This window comes from Mustela nigripes, chromosome 9 (assembly GCF_022355385.1).
Source record: "Mustela nigripes isolate SB6536 chromosome 9, MUSNIG.SB6536, whole genome shotgun sequence".
In the NCBI taxonomy this organism is placed as follows: domain Eukaryota; kingdom Metazoa; phylum Chordata; class Mammalia; order Carnivora; family Mustelidae; genus Mustela; species Mustela nigripes.
The window spans coordinates 31,615,573-31,635,416 of record NC_081565.1 but is presented as its reverse complement, the minus strand read 5'-3'; positions in this window follow the sequence as shown (position 1 = coordinate 31,635,416).

Sequence of the window (19,844 nt, the reverse complement as noted above, 5' to 3'; positions counted from 1 at the left end):
AGGAGCAGGAAGGAACCAGAGGCTCGTGGGGGGCGGAGAGATGGATGTGTGCGCGCCCCTGAACTCCTCGTCAAAGTTCCCCTGCAGGGTTGGCAGCCCCTTCTCGAAAGCTGCTCCGTAGCGGAGGTGGCATATGGACTGTTGACAGAGCAGCTGCCGGGGAAGAAGACGCTGAAAGGAAGCCTCGAGGGATAAACAGAGAAATCCGTGGCTCTCCGTGGGGCCCGCGGCGCCGGCGCTGACTCTTCTTCCCCTTCCCCGCCAGGAAAGCAGTTGAGGCTGCTGGGCTCTTAAGCTCTCAAGTAGGATCCTGATCCTGATGTGGACCCTCATCATGACATTGTTGAGCACTTCCTACGTGCGGGCCGGTCCTGGTAATGACTCTCGGGGGTTAATCCAGTTACTCCTTCAGAGCCCTTTGCGGAGAGAGCTCTTGGTCCCGTTTTATAGATGAGAACACTGAGGCTGGGGAACGTAGTGATACCGTGCTGAAGGGCAGCTAGTAAGTGGCCCAGTCGAACTCCAAAGCCTGTCCTCCTAAACGTTGAGGTGGTTTCCTGTGGGGAGCATTGAGCCTCAGACCATCGGACCAATGTTGATGCAGACGCTCAGGGGTGCCCTTGACAGCCACAGGGAGTTGGTTCTCTCCTTGGTGGTCCAGGGTGAAGGGACAGCTGGGAGTGGTAGCTTCTGGCCCCTGGCATAGCCTCTGGCCTGGAGGCATACAGTGGATTAGATGAATAATACACAAATACAGTCGATCCTTAGGGGGATCTACTTAGATACCCATTTTGCAGGTAGGAAAGCAGAGTCCTTAGAGAGTCTTGCCCTAAGAGCTTGCCAGAGAAGAGACTGGAGCTCTGGTTTGCAAACCATAGGACTCGACCTGTCTGTGACCTACCGGAAGTGCCTCAGATTAAGTAGGGTGAGGGGCAGGCTGGCTGGGTTGGGGGGTAGGTGGAAGGACGAGTGAGACTATAAAGCCATGAGGGCGGTTTACTTCTGAGTCAGTTGCTGATATCTTAATAAATCCCTGGTCTAGAGAGCTGGAAGGATATTTTTGCAAGAGCATCTCGCTTGAGCAAAACGATGGCAATTTTTTTTCTTGTTGTCAGAGTCCTGTCTGCAACCTGATCCCTGGGGAGCCGTGGTGGGTCTCTGTCCCTCATGTCTATCAAGTGCTATTTCCCCAGGTGGATCAGTCATCCTGGCTGGGAATCTGGCCCTTGCAGACATGGAGACAGAGACCAAGAGCCCATTCATCACAGTGAAAGCTGATACCTGACAGAGATCCAATCTCATCTTGAGGCTGGAAACTTGGAGATAAATGGAGGGGACTAATTTTCTCAAACTCCAGAGGGAACAGTTCCCAGGTATCAAAGGCAGCCTTGTAAACCACACGAACGGCACCACTACCTAGCTCGCCATCAGGGTGTGCCAAATCATGGCTTGGCTGCTAGCGTGAGGACAGGAACGTTTTCAAAGGTCCACTGGGACCACAGGGACTTCTTCTCCACCTGAGAGACATGGGGGTACCCTCAATGCATCCTTGCTCATAGAGAGAGAGGAACCAGGTTCCTGAGCCCTTTTTGGTTGACCTCCTCCCTACCTCTCCAGCCTCTGCCCACATCCTCTCTCCTCTTCTGATACCCTTTCACCTCTGGGTATTTGCATAGGCCATGCCTGGGGTGCACCTTCTTCTCCATTCACTAAGCTTGTCACTCATACTTAGAAGCCCAGCTCAAGCCCCATGTTTTGGACTCCTTCTGGCAGAGCTGGTTAATTTCTGCTCAAGCTTACCACAGTGCTTTCTGTATTCTTCTACTTCTCACATTCTATTACTTTTTTCCTTCTTTTCTTTTTTTTTCAAGGGTCTGTTTTTGACACTGAACAGAGAAAGGAGTAACCAGTCCTATTCCCTCCCAGAGGCCCAAGGACCTGGTAGATTCTGAAATTTGCTTGCTGTTCCTTTTTGAATGAACAGTAAGCCATGACAGCTAACCTGTTGTTAATCTCTTTTGTACTATTTATTTTGTACAAATTCCCGAGAGAGCTTTGAGAAATCAGTGGGGAGTGACCTGGGGGACTCCTGAGAGGCAGAGGATCCTGGGATTTTGACTATCCCGAGCATCTGTCCAAGCAGAAATGGCTACCCCCCCCCCCCCCCCCCCAAAATGTCTTCTCTGGCCAAACGTGGGTCCCAGGGAAGGAGAAGGCTGAGTGGAGACAGTAGATCTCAGCCCTAAAGATCTCCATGCCTTGTGGACACCACAATAGCCCCCTCCTTCATCCTTTCAAGCCCTACAAATGTCATTACCATCCGAGGTATCTACATCAGACCTGGGGATCTTGTGCCGAGCCGTACTCCCACTCCCCAGCCCTGCATCTAGGGTGTGTCCCCAGCCTCAGTGCCCTCACTTGTGGCTAACAAGGATGCCAGCTTCATAGGATGGTTTCGGGGATGAAATGGGAGGTTATTCAGAGGTTTTTACTGCCATACAGTGAGGTGCCCGACACTTAACTATAAGCTTGATCATCGTCTTTACATTTGCACGGACTCAGGTAAGCACCCCCGGATCAAGATATTGAGCTAACTGAGATGTTAAAAGCTGTCAGAAGCTTATAAACTGTAAAGTGCTGAAGAAATGTTGGTTTTGAATATTACCAGGAGGTGGAGCCTCTTTCACATTAAATTCCTCTCCTCCTACAACTCGTAGGTTTCTAGAAATCATTAGCATCGTTGCAGTCACCCCAGCAAATCACTGCAGGTACAGGAACGCAACACGCCAGCCATGCAGAGCGGCTTGGAGACAGAGCCCCGCCGGGGCTCCCGGAACCACTGCTCTGGGCAGCTCACTCCTGTACCTACGTCCTCAGGCACATGGACGCCCTGACAAAAGGCAGCCAGGGACAGCATAGCTGTTGTGTACTTTCCATTCGACATGACTTAATTTAAAAGATATGCCTTTTATGCCAGGCCCTGGGCAGAGAAGGAGAGAAGGAGCTTCCTAGGCTGGGCCCTCCGAGGGACTCACGGACATGGCCGTGTCCATATCTGTGATGCTGAAGCCCACAGAGGCAAGGACTTTGTCATCCATTGCTCCCATGGAACTAACTTCCTAAGGATCCCAGACCTCTGTCTCCAGTGCTGACCACTGCTCTGGGCTTCAGCCAGCTTCTCCACTTGATGTGCTGCTCCATGGCACCTCAAACTCAGTGTGTCCCTAAGAAAACCCATTTTCGTACTTCCTAAGCCTGGCTGCTGCTTGTTAGTTTCCCTCCCCCCTCATCTCAGTGAGGGAGGGAGGAGGGAGTCATTCCATCAAAGCCATACCTGAGGGTCAACTTCACCCTTGCCATGTTCTTCCTGCCGGTCCTTTGCCACTACCACTTCTGCCATCACCCTCGGAAACCCTCAGTCTGTTGGGCTCCTCCTGGCTGGCTCCCTGCCAACTCTTCCCCAACCCTCAAGGCCACGGAAAGTACCTCTTCCTCTAGGAATATCTCCGTGTCCTTCAGTCCCACATCTCTGACCTCCATTGCCTATTGACTACTGACACTTTTTTTTTTTTTTTTAGATTTTATTTATTTATTTGACAGAAATTACAAGTAGGCAGAGAGGCAGGCAAGGAGAGAGAAGAGGAAGCAGGCTCCCTGCTGAGCAGAGAGCCCGATGTGGGGCTCGATCCCAGGACCCTGAGATCATGACCCGAGCCAAAGGCAGAGGCTTTAACCCACTGAGCCACCCCGGTGCCCCGACTACTGACACTCTTTACCTGAACCTCTTTCGGGGCGTCCGGAATGCTTTCTACCTCATCTCACCCCTTTGTCTCCATGACTCCTGGTCCCAAGCATGGCGTCTGGCCCTCCGTGCTGCTGCATGAACGGATGGACGCCGCGTTCATGGTGGGCCAGACTACGTAACGACAAAGCCACTGAGCTATTAATCATACTTTCAGAGACCCCAGCCTTCTAAAAAAGGCCAAGCTATGCTAATTCAAGTGGGGCCTTTGAGAGTCTTCCTTCATCTTCTCCCACTGTGACCCCTTCGCCTAGTAGAAAAGGGCAGGTGCCTGACACCTCACGGGCCTCTGTGCCTGAAAATGCTGAATCTGGAGAAACTTTGTCATAATTACCTCCCTCCTTGAAAGTACAAACTACGTAATTTGCCTTTAAGTGATCTTAAATTAATATAAATAATGAAGTATGCTTAGAATACTCAAGTGCTGGGAGATCCAATTGAACACAATTAAAATTAAGATGGATTTATTAGTATTGTGACTATTATTGATTAAAATGGTAATGATAAATAAGGAGAAATGTTAAGTACAACAGGGAATTGGTAATATTTCTTCAAAGTAATCATTTTGCTGTGACTACCCAATTATTAGTACATTTAATGTGTTATTCAGTGCAATTAATTACCCACTTTGCTTCTGGGAAGGCACTAGGAAGAATTGCTTTCTGCCTGGAGTAGTGGTTGCTTGGGAGAGAGACTGGGAAAAGCTTCTGCTTGCTAGAACTTCTATGATGAAGACCATGCTCTTTGGGCATGCGGGTCCCAGCGGTCCTGATAGAAGCTGCCAGTGCCCTTGGGGAGGAAAAGACAAGGCAGAGACCACATTCTCAGTCTCAGGGTCAGGGGCTGTTGTAGCTGTGGGAGGTGGTGATGAGCTGTTTGGTGGTGGGGATGGGGTGGGCTGGAGGGGTGAGGGGTGCTTTGAATCGGATCAGATCATCTGGCTTGAGTCCTGACTGGGTCACCTGGCTTTGGAACATGAGTTTACCCCCAGCACCTCCCAGAAGTTCATTTTTCTCACCTGTAAAATGGGAATGACACAGCCTGCCTGCAAAGGTCTGTGAGGGAAGGCAGTCTATCCGTGGAGCAGAGTTGCAAGACCGAGGTGATGGCCTGCCCAGAGACCCAGGCAGTCCTTAGGCTCCATCTGACTTGCAGATTTGCTTCTGGTTCCTGGGAACCACCTCTGGGTGTTGTCTCTGGCCGGCTGCTACCAGTCCTTGATGGCTCAGTGCAAGGTGAACGCGGATGGTCACACACTTGGCCTCCAGCTCCACTCCAGTGCACAGCCTGTGACCTGGCTTATGCAGTCCCTGTGCCTCTTTGCTGGGAAGAATGAAGACGAGTGAGATGATAGAATGATAATTGTTGGACATTTTTACAAAGCTTTTGCCTATTCATTTCATGTGTCTGTACAGCCAGCCTATGAGGTAAAGTAGATTTTATTAACCTCATTTTAAAAATGAGGACACTGGGGTCTAGAGAGAGAAAGTGACTTGCTCAAGGTCATAGAACTAAGTGGTAGCTTGGGGACTTGAACCCAAATCTTCTGACACTAAGAACCATGCACCCCTGCTTCTTTAGCCTTCCTGCATTATTGCCACATTTCCTTATCCCTGGAGTCCTCTGGCCCCCAACTCCCCCCAAGGCCAAGGTTTTATTGTATTGTTTCATGAAGCTAATTGCTAGTTTTTACATAAAGGTTTTATTTTATGAGCTCCAAATTGCCCAAATTAGATTTTATTAAGCTCACATGTATGATTTTCCTTGTTTTTATTAAAATTAAGTTCACTCATTTGCCATTTGCAAAGGAGTTTGAAATTAGGATCACTTTGTATCCACGGAAACACAGGGAGAATCTTATATGTGATCAGACTTTTACCCGTAGAATGAGGAAAAAAAAAAAAAAAAGGCAGCTGGTAATTAGGTGCGTAACTCATAGTCAAGCTCCTGGAGCACAATGGGTCTGCTCTTCTGCTTTGTGGCTGATGGTTTATGACAACTCTTTCTGGCACGGCTGTGTGGGAGTGGGGCAGGGGTGGTGCTGGTTGGGTAGGATGGAGGGGTGAGAGGAGCTGGTATCAGTCCCAGCTCTGCCCCTTGCTCATGCTGTGGCTTTGGGAAATGCATATCTCTTGCTTTGGGTCTCAGTTTCCTCATCTATACAATGGGGGAATTTAGGGAGTTAGGCTTAGAAAAATTTTTATCCCTTGTCTCAATTCTGACTACTGGTAGTAGTAGTCAGATGGGAAGAGTTTTAATGCCATACCTGGATGCAGCCGAAAAATGCATTTGATTAACTGACTCATTCAGCAACTATTAATTGAGCAACTGCTAAGTACCAGGGACTCTTCTAGTTGCTAGGGATAGGTGAACACACCCGAAGAGGCTTCCGTTTTCAGGAAACAGCAATAGTAACAACCATAAAAACAAACAGCTAAATAACTTAAAATTTAAGAATGATGGTATTACAGGAGATAAATCAGAGAAAGTGATGCTATGTTAGGTTGGGGGTGGGAGAGGTCAGCAGGAACCTCTGTGAGAAAGTAATCTTTGAGCAGAGACTTGAATGACAAAAGAGGTCCAGTCAAGGGGAGATCTGGTTGCAGCAAATGCTCAGGGCACAGGCCAGATGGGAGGGGGTCAAGTTCAAGGAACAGAGACATGGCCAAGTTGGCTGGTGAGATGAAGGTGGGCTCAGAGCCGGAGACAGTAGCTAGATGGTGATTGATTAGTTATTTCTGCTCTTGGCGTAGGAGGGGAGAGTGTTGCTAATGTGTGCTCCCTGCTTGCAATCCCTGGTCTAAATGATCCCAGCAATGATATTTCAGGAATCTGCTAGCAAAAGCTTCTTTCTGGTACAGGGTGTGGCTCCACTTGTGTGACTGGGGGAGGGTCCCCCTTGGAAAGAGGGTGGCATTTGAGCTGGTCTTTCAAAGATGCTCATTTCCAAACCAGGGGGTGACACGCCCCTCCCCAGGGCTTCCAGTTCTGTCCTGTGAGTCTGGAATATGCTTCTCCAGCAACTTAGGCAAGAGATACAGCCTGGTTTAGATCAGGAGGACTATCGGTGGAGGCAGAGAAACTGGGCCCAAACCCAGGCCTTCCTGTTCATTAACCATGTGACTGGGCCCTTGGCTTTAATCTTTCTGAGCCACAGTTCCCTTGTCTTTAAAATGGAGCAGTACTAACATTTACCTCTCAGAGGACTGTGAGAATGAAACAATAAATTAGCACATAGGATTTATAAAATGTGATATCAGCCTTTAACACTTATGATTTACATATTAGTTATACTTATACTACGAAATAGCACTTGGTTTTACAAATGGCTTTTCTCCTTAGAAGGCCTCCGACACCAGCCCCTCAAGCGAATTGGATATTTTCCCTTGAGTGTAAATTGTCACAGCTCTTATGGAAAGTAATTAGCAGTATGCAGTATGCAATGGCCTGGAAAAAAAAAAAAGTCTGTTTCTTTTTGTCCAGGAATTCTACTTCTTAGAAGTTATACAAAAAGAACGAAGTAGACTTCGACTTCGGCTTCTGGCTCTGAGGCAGGAGCTGGAAGCAGCCCTCTGCTCCTGTTCAGGACTAGAAACACTGAATGGGATACAGAAGACAAGTTGTGGACGTTCACTCACTGAATGGAATAATATGTAGCAATGGAAACGAACGAGGAACTGCAAGGAGCAGAGACGCGTGAATCTCACAGACATAACGCTAGGCAAAAGGAACGGGATGCAAGGTCTGTATGATTTTATATTTGAATTTTCTAGAAAATTTATTTTATATGTACAATTTATATATAAAATGATATGTATTATATGTGAAATGTGTACTTCAAATATAAATTCATGTAAAGATTCTATATAAAGCTATGTCTAAGATATAAATACACATCACACGTATGAGTACAAAAATATAAGTAAACATACAAATATAATATACACTTACATTTATACATAAATATATCATGTTTTCCATACTAAAGAAATGCAGTATATAAATACAGTATTATAGAAATATTTGCATTTTTATAAATTCACTTTCTTGGTGTTGCAGGTTAGGATAACGTTACTGGGGGGGTGTCGTGGCGGGATGTGGGATCCAAGAGGAGTGGGGGTTCTGGTAATCTTTCCTGTCTTGATGTAGGTGCTGGTTCTATGGGGTACGCACTTTGCGAAACGTCATTAAACTGTACACTTTTGATTTGTGCATTTTTCCATATGTATGGTTCACTTTAATGAGGAAAAAGTTTAGGTAATTAAAAAAGGAAATAATTGGGTGTATAGATAAAGATGTGTGAATAAAGAGTTTGCTTGCAGCACCACATCTAATGGTGAAAACAGAAATAATGTAGCAGCCCCAAATGGGAAATTCTTCTTAAACAATATGGTAATGATACTGTCTTTCAAATGGTGTTTTCAAAGAATTTTTAACCCTGTGGGGGAATTCTGAAGTTACGCTGTTAATGGAATGTAGTGTTATGATCCCTGGGTGCAGAATTGGAGTCTGGGTTATGACTGGAAAGCTTCTCAGCTCTGGAGGACGGAGGGGAGTGGGAGAGGCTGAATGTGGGGTGAATCCTCTTCTGCTCGGCATCTGCTCACCCCATATTCGAGGGCAGGGGAACAGATCTCATTTCCCGACCTTGCTCTTCCTTTTTCTCGTCTTGCAAAGCCCCCTCATCTCTCAGCAGCTCCCCAGAATCTCTTGGGAACCCCCGGGCAGCGGGCCTGTCCTCCCGCCCAGGGTCACTTCCCTTCCCCAGTGGGGCTCGAACCCTGGGAGCCATCTGGTCTGAATAGCTCCCAGAGGACCCTCAGACTGAGTCCAGATGCAAGGCATGGGGAACAAGGGACACGTATTCCTCCCTGCCCAGTGTTTACAACACTGCTCCTGCCCACGAAGTTATGAGCGCTGTGTGTTATTAGCAACCCTCTCCACCTCTCTCACCACTTGGCTGCCCGCCCTACCCCAGGCCAGTTTTGGATTTAGGATGGCTGCCCCCTTGATGACACCAGGAGCTGGGAGGGACTTTACCATCATCACGTGCGAGAGCCCGATTCCATTCCCATTCGAGCTGCCTTCTGCCCCCATCTTCCTCCCTAAAACAATGGGAGTAGGGTGGGGGGGAGCCCTTTCCAAATTTTCTACAATGGGTTTTTATTACTTTTATTGTAAAAATGATTAAACAATGTTCTTTATCTCTGCGAGTGCTCCAGAGTGGTGTTTCTCAGGTGTTAACGTGCTTTGCCTAGAAATCACCTGGGAGATTGTTCGTGCACATTGTGATTCATTAGGGGTGCGGTGGGGTCGGGAGGGGGTGGGGGGGACGTTGCAGCTCTAGGGGGTGCTGCTGATGCACACCTCACTCTGAAGAACAGAGTGATAGAGGATAGCTGTGATCCGTCTCCTTGCTTTTCATTGCCCCCCGACCCCAATGTTTTACTGGTCTTCACATTAATGAATGATGGTTTGGTAGGAAGTTTCCAAGAAATTTGGGATCTACACTTTGGAGGTTATTCCTTTAGAGGTCAGGTTCTCAGATTTGAGCTCCCTTGCTTGCCAAGCAGATACAGCATGGTGAGCTCACAGAAAGGGACCTAGACAAAAATCGAGGGGCCGGGACTTCAGCGCCAGCTGTGCCAGTGACTCAGTTTCCCCCAGTTCAGTATAAAATGTTGGTAAAGAATAATTTTCATGATCCTGTAAAAGGGGTGTCATGAAGTTAGGGAGTGCCCAGTCACTGAGTCCTCACCTAAGAGGCTCGAGGGCCACTTACTGGGGTGTCATAAAGGGTGTCATAGAGGGGAGGGCGGTGGAGAGACCTGGACTTCCCTGACTGCAGTGAGTCTCACCTAGCTTTCACTTTCAAGTTCCATTTCAAGTAAAGTCTGTATTATGTCTTCTTGGGAAGATGTACAGGAAAATACTGAAGCTATGTTTGTGAACTATTTGTTTTATTATTCAAAATTGCAGGATCAAGCAGTGCTAGGTTGGGAAGGTTGCTTAAAGACCCGTAGTCCCATTGCTGCCCTGAGGCGCTCTGTAGGAGCCCTGGGGCTCTGGCAGGAAGGGGCTCCCAAGTTCCAAGGGGACCAGAGCTTCTGTGATACTCTCCGGAGCTCGTGGGGGAGCTGGCCCTGGTTGTCTGGACTGAGGACACCTCCAGGGACAGGGGATGACTCCAGGCAGCCTTTTCACCACTAGGTGGGTCTGATTGTTCATGAATTCTCTCAGGTGAGCAGAAAGCTGACTCCCTGTGGCCTTCACCCTTTGACCCAAGGTCTAATGCAGGTGTTTTCAAACACCCTGATGACAAATATCACTTGGGAAGCTTATATAAAATTCAACCCAACTCCAACCCACACAAAATAGATTCCCAAGCCCTTCCTGGGGATTGGATTTGATGGGGCTGGGAAATTTTTTGTTTCAATAGCCATACTTCCCTTCCTTTAGGCACATGATATCAATGAGGGAGGCATTTGGATAAAAAAAACTCATTCCTTTGATGTGAGGAGAAAAATCCACTACTGAAAGTGGCACATAAAGGCTGACTTCTTTATTTGATAGTTATCACATGAGCTGGTAGGTGATATGTTGCTTTCATCTGAACTTAAATATGAGATACATATATATCTATGTATACATATACATAGATATATATATATATCTATATACATAGATATATATATTTCTTCTTAATGTTTTAAAATGCCTTTTTCTCTGTGATAGTGAGAAAGATACATGAGGCTCTTGGAAGGCAGATAAAACTGAACAAAGGATTGACAAAGAAAATATTAAAATATAAAAATAACCCACTATTGTAGTTGTGGTTAGTAGTCGCAAAATTGAAGTCAATGTCCAATATTCAGTTTAGTTGATTCACTTTTTTTTTTATCAGACCTAAAAAGAACTACAAAATGCCCATGTACTGCAATGCAGCACTTTCCCTCCTAGAATTTTAAAGGAAATCATTCAGGAGAAGATAAAGAGACTTATGGACCAAGGTGCTCATCGAAGCATTATTTATAATTCTGATAAAATTATGAACAAATTCAATGTCCAACAACAGAATATTAAGCAAATTGAGATATAATCACAAATGAAATATTATACAGCTATTGAAGTGATTAGAAAATCTGTATATCATCATGCATCTGTATGCTTATGACATTCAATGTAGGTTAGCAGAATGAGAATTTAGTCCACTTATACTTTTTTTGGTCTATGGCCGAGTATTAGAAGAGGACATGGGAAAAGCATACTTCAGTTAAATAATTATTTGCTAAATAAATTTATATTTAAACTAGTGTCATTGGGATGCCTGAGTGACTCAGTCAGTTTAGTGACTGACTCTTGGTTTCAGCTTGGGTCACGATCTCAGGATTGTGAGATCTGGTCCAATGTTGGGCTCCGTGCCTAGCACAGAGTCTACTTGGGTCTCTCTCTCCTTCTCCCTCTGCCCCTTCCCCCTGCTGTTTCTCTCACTCTCTCTAAAATAAATACATAAATCTTAAAAAAAAAAAAAGACAGTGTCATAAATATAATATTGTGATAATAAAGCCAATGGACAACTCCATTTAGAAGAAGCAGAGGATAAGACCTTGATAAATATCCATTGAAACCAAGGTCTCTACCATCTTTGAGGTGCTGGGGAAGGACCTTTTGGGTCTGCTGGTTCAACTTGCCAACCTTTGTAAGGATGGTTATTTTAGTCACCTTGACAAATGACGTTCTGTATCCTCCTTGACTTCGGCAACTGGTAAGCCGCCCAAGAAGTTTTCCTCAAAGTTCGCGTCTACCTTTGGGAGAGATCCAATGTTGGGTGGAGGGGGGGTGTGGGGAGAGGCAGATGCTCAAAAGAGCAACTAGGAAAGCCAGACTTCCCATCTCAAATTTTGTTTTTTTCAGAGCAAAATTCTTTTGTTCAGAACAGATTGGCACCAACGTCTCAAAATTTGCATCAGAGAACCAAGATTCATGTTTGAGTAAAAACAAGGAGGCTAGCACAGCCTGTGTCTCAAAGGTTCCTCCTGCCCCCTCCCCACTCCCACCACTCACTCACATTCTCTAGTTCTAGTCTGCTAGGGGCCCAGAAGCACAACGAGTCCAATGGGGAACAACTTACTAAGGCGAGGGCCTCTGGAATAAAAGATGAACCTCAGGGCCAGGAGTGCAAGAGAGCAGTTCTGGGGGCTGGTGCAGGGGCCTCGGGTTCCCTCCATTTCCATGGTAGGCACCCTGCCCCTGAGGATTAAATTGACCAGGTTTGATCCTGAATAAATGGGGTAGTACTGGTTATTTTGGAATGAGCTGGACTGAAGTTGAAAGAGCACATATTTTGGAGTCAGAAAAGCCTGTATCCAGTCTTTGCTGTCTCTTCTTAGCGACGAGATCTTGAGCAATCACATCACCTTTCTGGGCCTCAGTTTCCTAACTCATGAAATCGGAAAATAATCCCTGTCTTGTACAACTTACAGAGGTAGTGGAAAGATCCTTTAAATAATAAATTGAAAGTACTTGATAACTGTAAAATATTATGTCTGTTAATTATTTTAGTAAGTAATAATGGCTATAGTGACATTGCAATTCTGAATTTTATTTTGGGGTCTTGAGTATCGATCCCCACAGGCTCATGATTATTTAAGGGCTGATTTATGAGCTGCCATATACTCAGGTTATGGTAGAAATTAAATTTCTTTTCCATCTGTGCTCATGCGGCTGGGGCTGCAGGTGAGGGTGGTAAACCAGGCGGTCAAAGTATCTGAGGAAGGAGCCTGCTCTAAGAAAGCCAGACTAGACACTGTAGCCTTTGTTTATCCTTAGTCTTTGCTTATTCAAAATCCTTGAGTTATATATAAAGAGGATATACGGGCCAATGCCATAATGATAGGAAGACATCTTGAAGTCCCTTGCGAGAGTGATGGATGACAGAAGTGTCCAAGTTGCTCAGATGAGGAACTGACTACGCAAGGGGCTCCCCGTTGACCAGGTGGAAGCAGAGCCCCCCAGCACCAGGGTGGGTGGGACACACAGTGACCAAGACGGTGGGCACCTTCCATCTGAGCCCTCTCCACAGTATTTGTACCCCTTCCTTCCATTCTTCCCCTCCCCAGGTCTGAATTTCAAGGTCAGGGACCCTAAACCCTGAGAGATGAAAATCAGCAATTCATTGTCCCTCTTCCCTTTTGTCCTGTCCTCCCACGCCACAGTAATAGTGATGATGCCTAATGCACGTTTCCAGACATTACTCAAATGATATAATAATTCTTTTTTTTTTTTTTTTTTTTTTTTTGTAGAAGAACCAGATGACAGATGTGATATATAAGAAGAGTGGAGCTCTCCTTTCCCTACTCCTCCCCACCCCCGGAGGAAGTGTGATGTACACTCTTCTCCCCTTTTGATGCATTTACACTCGTACGCATGTTAATCACGTATCGTTTTGCTGCTTGCTGTTTCCACTAAGTAATATATTTTGGAGACCTTCCTGTTGCCGTATTTCTAACGCATTCTGCTTTCTGAACAATGGGTAATCTACTGTAATTTACTCACCTATGCCCCTCCCTTATTCATAGTAAATTAGGTTTTTAGTTTTTTGCTACTTCATACAATCCCATGGTGGGCATTCTTGGCCCCATATACATGAATTTGAAAAATGAGTTGTGTGGGGCCCAGGAAGAGCTCTAGGAGGGGATTGGCCACATCAATTGATATGTGCGTTTGAAATTTTGATGAATGTTCTCCAAAGGTCTTCATCAGGTGCCTTCATCAGTTTATACTCACAGTGTGTATGAGAATGTCTGTTACTTCACGTTTTTGCCAACTAATCTATCTTTCTACTTTGGATTAAAAAATTCTCTTTTCCCTGACTAATGCAGCTCTATATGAATATTAATTGTGTGTGAATTATTAATTTTCTGTGAATTGCCCGTTTATTTCCTTTGCCAATTTTGATAATTGAGTTGTCTTTTTCTTTTTGCTTTGTTAGAAACGCTATATGTTCTGGATAGTAATCCTTCATCTGAGTGTGTAATTTAATTTTTTCCCCACATGAACAGCTAATCGCTCCATGCTCACTTGTGGGTTAGTCCATCGTTTCTCTATTGAACTACTACCTCAATGGTATACTCAATTTTCATGTATACTTGACTTTGTTGCTGGCATTATTATTCTGACCCACTGATCTATTTGTTAGTATCTGCACCAGTGCTAGACCGTTTTAACTACTACAGCTTACCATGCATTTTGACATCTGGTAGGATAAGACCCAAATAAGAAATGCTGTTGAATTTAGACTGGAATGGCATTGAGAGATAAATGTGGGGGAAATCAGGGTATTTTCAATACCAAATCTCCCCCAATAGGTTTACAACTTAATTTGTCTAGGTTCTTATGTCATTTTTATCTCCAAATAGATATTGCACACTTAAAAATTATATTTGTTTTCTAGGAATTTTATGGTTTTTGTGTAAAATGAGTTCTTTTAAAATTATTATTCCATTAATACTAGTATATTGAGATGCTATTGGAATAAGCATATAGATGTGTCTCTCCATAGTTTTTAAGTTTTTTTCTTATTAGTTCTGGTAGTTTTCTCTTGGTTCCCTTGGATTTTTTTAGGTGGGTATCAGAAAGGGTATCATCTCCCAGTTTGTTTTCCTTGTTTATTACCTGTTTTTTTCCCACTAAGCTGTCACCCCAGAAGAACAGGTCCCTCTCTGCCTGGGCACTGCCTTATGTCACAGAGTAGATGCTTGGGGCATACTTAGGGAACAGAGACGCATTTGGTTTTCATTTTGTTTTTTCCAGACAAGGGGCGTGGGAGACAGTATCTCTCCGTCTCTTTAGCTTGGGAACAAGTTGAATTTTGTTGTCTTCACTGCATGCGAGTGGGCTGGCTCAGGATTCTAACACTGAAGTGCCAGCCCCTGCGTGTGCAAAGTGAAGACAATGAAAGTGCTCATGTCACGGTGTTTTTAAGCGCACTAAATGAAAAATGTATACCAAGCATTTCTCACTGTGGGATACGTGTAGCTAGCCCATGTCCAGGAAATGCTTACTGTCTTTTTAGTCCCTCATGAAACGTGGAGGGGCCTTCCTGAGCCTCAGTTTCTTCTCAGTGTCCGAGGCAGAAAGGAATCCCTGCCCTGCAGAATCACGGGGTGATATGGGATCAAAAGACAGCATGGAATTTGAAAACAGTGACGTGTCATGAGAATATTGTGATTATTTCCTGCATTGCCCAAGAAAGAGCCCCTTCAGTGAAAAGAAGCTGGGAAGCAGTGTGTCCTGTGGCAGAGAATAGACCTGGGGCTGGACCATCCTTCGCTCATGGTGTTTACCAGCTGTGTGACTTTCGGCAGATCACAAACCCCTCTGACCCCCATCTTCATTGTTATTACTGTTCCTTCTGCAAAGTGATAATAACACCTGTTTCACGGGGTTACCGTGGGGATTAAATGAAAAGGAATACATAAAGACCCAGTTTAGCATTTTTCACAGAAGTGGGTATTTAATAAATGATACCTATTAATATTATATTTGTATGAAAAGGATTGGCAAGCCATGATTTAGAACATTCTCTTTCCAATTTTCCATCATCGAAATAATCACACTTCTCACATCCTCACTGGCAGATTTCACAGCTAGTGCATTCAGGAAAAGTTATTTATTTGAATAACAAATTCTTTGCCCATTTCCCAACCTGCGCATTGGAGCAGAGGTTAGTGGAGGTGGGCAGCGTGGGGTGGATGGAAGAAAGGGTGATGGCGGTCAGAAAGCTTACTTGGGTAGGGCCCTCGCTGGGTTCCAGGCATGCCCTCACTCAGCCTCAGCTTACAGATAAGAAAGCAGAAGCCCAGAGAGGCTAGGTAACTTGCCCAAGGCCACATACCTTTAGAGGTAGAGGCCAGAATTGAGTCAGCAGCTGGACTTCAGAATCTTCTACGACAATGGAAGAACCCTAAGCCTCCAGTGTGCTGCTTTTCATGGGTTTAGGTTACTTGCTCACAATACAGGCTTGACGAATGCTTTTTTGAATGAATGAAGAATCACTGAATAAATGCATAAACAAAGGTAGTCCTCCTCAGAAGATCCCCATAAACAAGACCATACGAGTATGCTGTGAGACCATATACTTATAGAAGCGTAGGAGTGTGCTGTGAACAAGACTACAAGGGACGCCCAAGAGAACCATGCCATTCACTTTCAGCCTGGAACTCTAGGTAATGATCACTCTTAGCATCTCTTCTTGGCATAGGTTTCCTCCTATTAATTATACTGACCCATGTGGTTGGCTGGCTGGCTGCTCAGCAAACCAAGTCTATGTTTCCCAGCTTCTTTCCCATCAAAGTGTGCTATGACAAGGATTCTTGCCAATGGGATACGACCGGAATGACGGGTATCACTTTCTGGCTGTGACGATTGAGAGGTAGGCGTGTGCCTTCTCCTTCCTTCCATTTTCCTCATCTGCTGATTGTAGGTGGGACATCCGGAAGCCCCAGAGAGGACAGAGCCACAATGTAGAAGGGGCCCAGGTCGTCGGAAGCCTCCTTGCCAACCAGCAACATCAGTGTTGGATGTTCCCATGAGCCATACGACATTTATGGTGTTAAACCACTGAAATTTGGAGATGTAGTCCAGCTCTGAACATAATTTCACTCAAACCCCTGATTCCTTCTGAATTATCGAATCTCCTCAGAGAGTTCTCACAGGTGAGTTTGTCTTGTTGTTGATAAGCCGTGAAAGCACAAATAATGAATAAAAAGCGGAGGCCGAAGGAGGACGCCCCAGAAGCTCCTTCTCACTGTCTACTGAGGGTCAGGACATAGTCCTGACAATTTACGAAGCAGTTTTACCTCATCCTCTAACCCAGTTAGCGGTGTATTTGTTATTAAACCAGGAGGAGATCGATGTCCAGTTAAGGGGTTTCCCTGATAACTCAGGGGCAGTGTGGGGACTCCAGCCTCATCTCTCCGGCCGGGCATCCTCTGCTCTTTGGTCACAAAGAGGTCATAAACGTGCTGTTCTCCGGGGGAAAAGTTCCCTTTCGGGAAATATGGTGTGTAAAGATGGTTCCGACAAGTGCCTTGTCCTTTCCGTCTTTACACCTTTGTCTCTGCCAGCGTTTCTTTGGGATGGAGTGCCCCAAGCTTGTGATTAGAAACAGCTGCAGAAACAAGAGGAAAACATCTTCTAAAAATAAGTAGCGCCTTAGAACACAGTGTGCCAGGCCTTGTAGGAGGTGGATGGGGCGGCCTCTCCACAAGGAGAGCTCTGGTTCTCACACACAAGGTGACTGTTTCTGTTGGCAGCTGCTCCCAGGAGCCTCCATGAACTGGATCTCAGGACCGGGGGCAGAAACTCATCCTTCTACTCAGGAATGTGAAGACTTCCTTCAGGAGTTCGGACGGCTTCTAAGGTAGAGCCTAATTAGCCCGGAGATACTGTTAGTCAGTTATATGGTTGGTTCAGAAGTATTTAATGATACCGGAAAATGCTCACCAGGAAAAAAAAAAAAAAATCAGGTCACGAAATAATATGATGCAGAATGGTCTAATCAAGAATTTATTAAAATTTGATACAGCCGCACACACATTTGGCAAAAAAGATCGAAAAAGAAGGCACCTCAGTGTAGCACGAGTTTTTTCTGGATGATGGGAGATCAAAGTTGAAATAAATTTATTTTTAAATTCCTTTCTGTCATTTTTAATTTTTGTAAAGTCAACATTCACTGTTTTTATAGTCAGAAAAAAAAATGCTGTCAGACAGAAGTAGAGGTAAGTTTTTCCTGAATCGATTTAATTTTGAGCTTTTTGCTCATTTTCCAATTATAGCTTTGTTGGGAAATAAAAGAAAATTAAATAAGCTACAGGAATTTTGTCAAAAATAATAAATTGCTATTAATGGTATAAATTATATAATAAGTTATCAGATTAAAATTGAAAGCCAGCATTACAGGTTATTCATATAATACCCCACTTCAAATGTTCCCATTTATTTGGAATCACCTAGCTTGCTTCATAGAGTTAAGATAACAGAGAACCAGTTTCATTTTGTCATTGTTGGGGTTTTGGTTTGGTTGGGTTTTCCTAAAAAATTGTACAAACAAACAAAGCCAACCCTCCACAGAGAAAATTAAGGAGCAAGCCAGATGACCGAACACAGGCAGATACTTTTGATGGAAAGTTAAGAATTACATTTTCTAAAGTGGTATTTATAAGAAAACAATCAAGTTCTTCCTACAGGTAAATGAACAAAGGCCAGAAGTGTCTTTTGTGCAATAAAAATATAAGGAATGAAATAACAAGTGGAGGCTAACCCTGACTGGCGAACGAAGCAGTCACAACACACACAGCTATGAGATGCCCCAAATGCTGACAAGAACGGTTGTGAAGATGGTCAACCTCTGATGGCCTTCCTGGAATCTCCTTAGAGATAGCCCTCGAGAGAAATCCCTACCAAGGAGACCCTTTCTTCCAGGTGTCTCCACTGGGAAAGCGAGCTGTGCAGATAACTCAACAGAACCAAAGGCTAAAGGAAGACAAAAACGAATTCCAGTATTTTCTCTGAGTGTAAGGAAAAAAGACCCGAAGAAAATCCTATGGTCAATGGACTAGGAAAGGAAGGAAACTCTGGCATTCCAACTTAAAGGAACACAAGGTAATGATTATACTCACAATGATGAGGACCACATCGAATTATGAGATAAATTTATTGTAAAATACCAAGTGTAAGAGAATATGCCATCCTATTTCTGCTATGACTGCTGTGATTTCAGTGTAAAATCACATGTGCCTACGATTGGGGATGGAAAGGAAGACAGAATGAAAGCGGTTGCATCTTGGTGAGGTCACATATGACCTTCCTCTTTGCTTAAACATATAAAAATATATATATTGTTTTGAATGCGTGTTTTATTTTTATTTTATTCATTTATTTATTATTTTTTAAAGATTTTGTTTATTCATTTGACAGAGATCACAAGTAGGCAGAGAGGTAGGCAGAGAGAGGAGGAAGCAGGCTCCCCCCTGAGCAGAGAGCCGGATGTGGGACTTGATCCCAGGACCCTGAGATCATGACCTGAGCTGAAGGCAGAGGCTTAACCCACTGAGCCACCCAGGTGCCCCTATTTTATTTATTTTTAAAGATTTTGTTTATTTGAGAGAGAGAGAGAGAGAGAGAGCATCCATGAGCAGGGGGAGTGGCAGGCAGAGTGAGAGGAAGAAGCAGGCTCTCCCCCAAGCAGGGAGCCTGATGTGGGGCTCAATCCCAGGACCCTGGGATCATGATCTGAGCCAAAGGCAGCCGCTTAACCGACTGGGTCATTCAGGTGCCACTGAATGCGTGTTTTAATGAAAAGAAAGAAGATTTATATTTCTGCTCATCTCCATAAACAAAGAGAAGTCTTCTAAGTGTGAGATCCTGTGCAATTTGAGTTGATGTAATTCTGCTTTAGAAATTAAAAAATGGGGCGCCTGGGTGGCTCAGTGGGTTAAGCCGCTGCCTTCGGCTCAGGTCATGATCTCAGGGTCCTGGGATCGAGGCCCGCATCGGGCTCTCTGCTCAGCAGGGAGCCTACTTCCTCCTCTCTCTCTGCCTGCCTCTCTGCCTGCTTGTGATCTCTCTCTGTCAAATAAATAAATAAAATCTTAAAAAAAATTAAAAAATGATTAAACAATGACTATAATTGGTTAATTACGCAAATATTAGTTAGGCTTCGTATTTGCTTTCTATGGCCTCGGTAAGAAATCACTACAAACCGGGTGGTTTAAAACAACACCTGTGTATTGTTTTATGGTGCTGTAATTCAAGAGTCAGACACAGGTCTCACTGGGCTAAGATCAGTGGCAGAGCTGTGTTCTTTCCAGACTCTCCAGGGGAGAATCCATTTCCTTGCCTTTCCCAGTGTTGGGGGGCTGCCTGCATTTCTCAGCTCGTAGCCCCTTCCTCCATTTTCAAGGCCTGCAATGGCCGATGGCCTGCTGAGTAACATTCCATCACGCCCACCCTCTCCTCTGCCTCTTCTTTTACTTTTAAG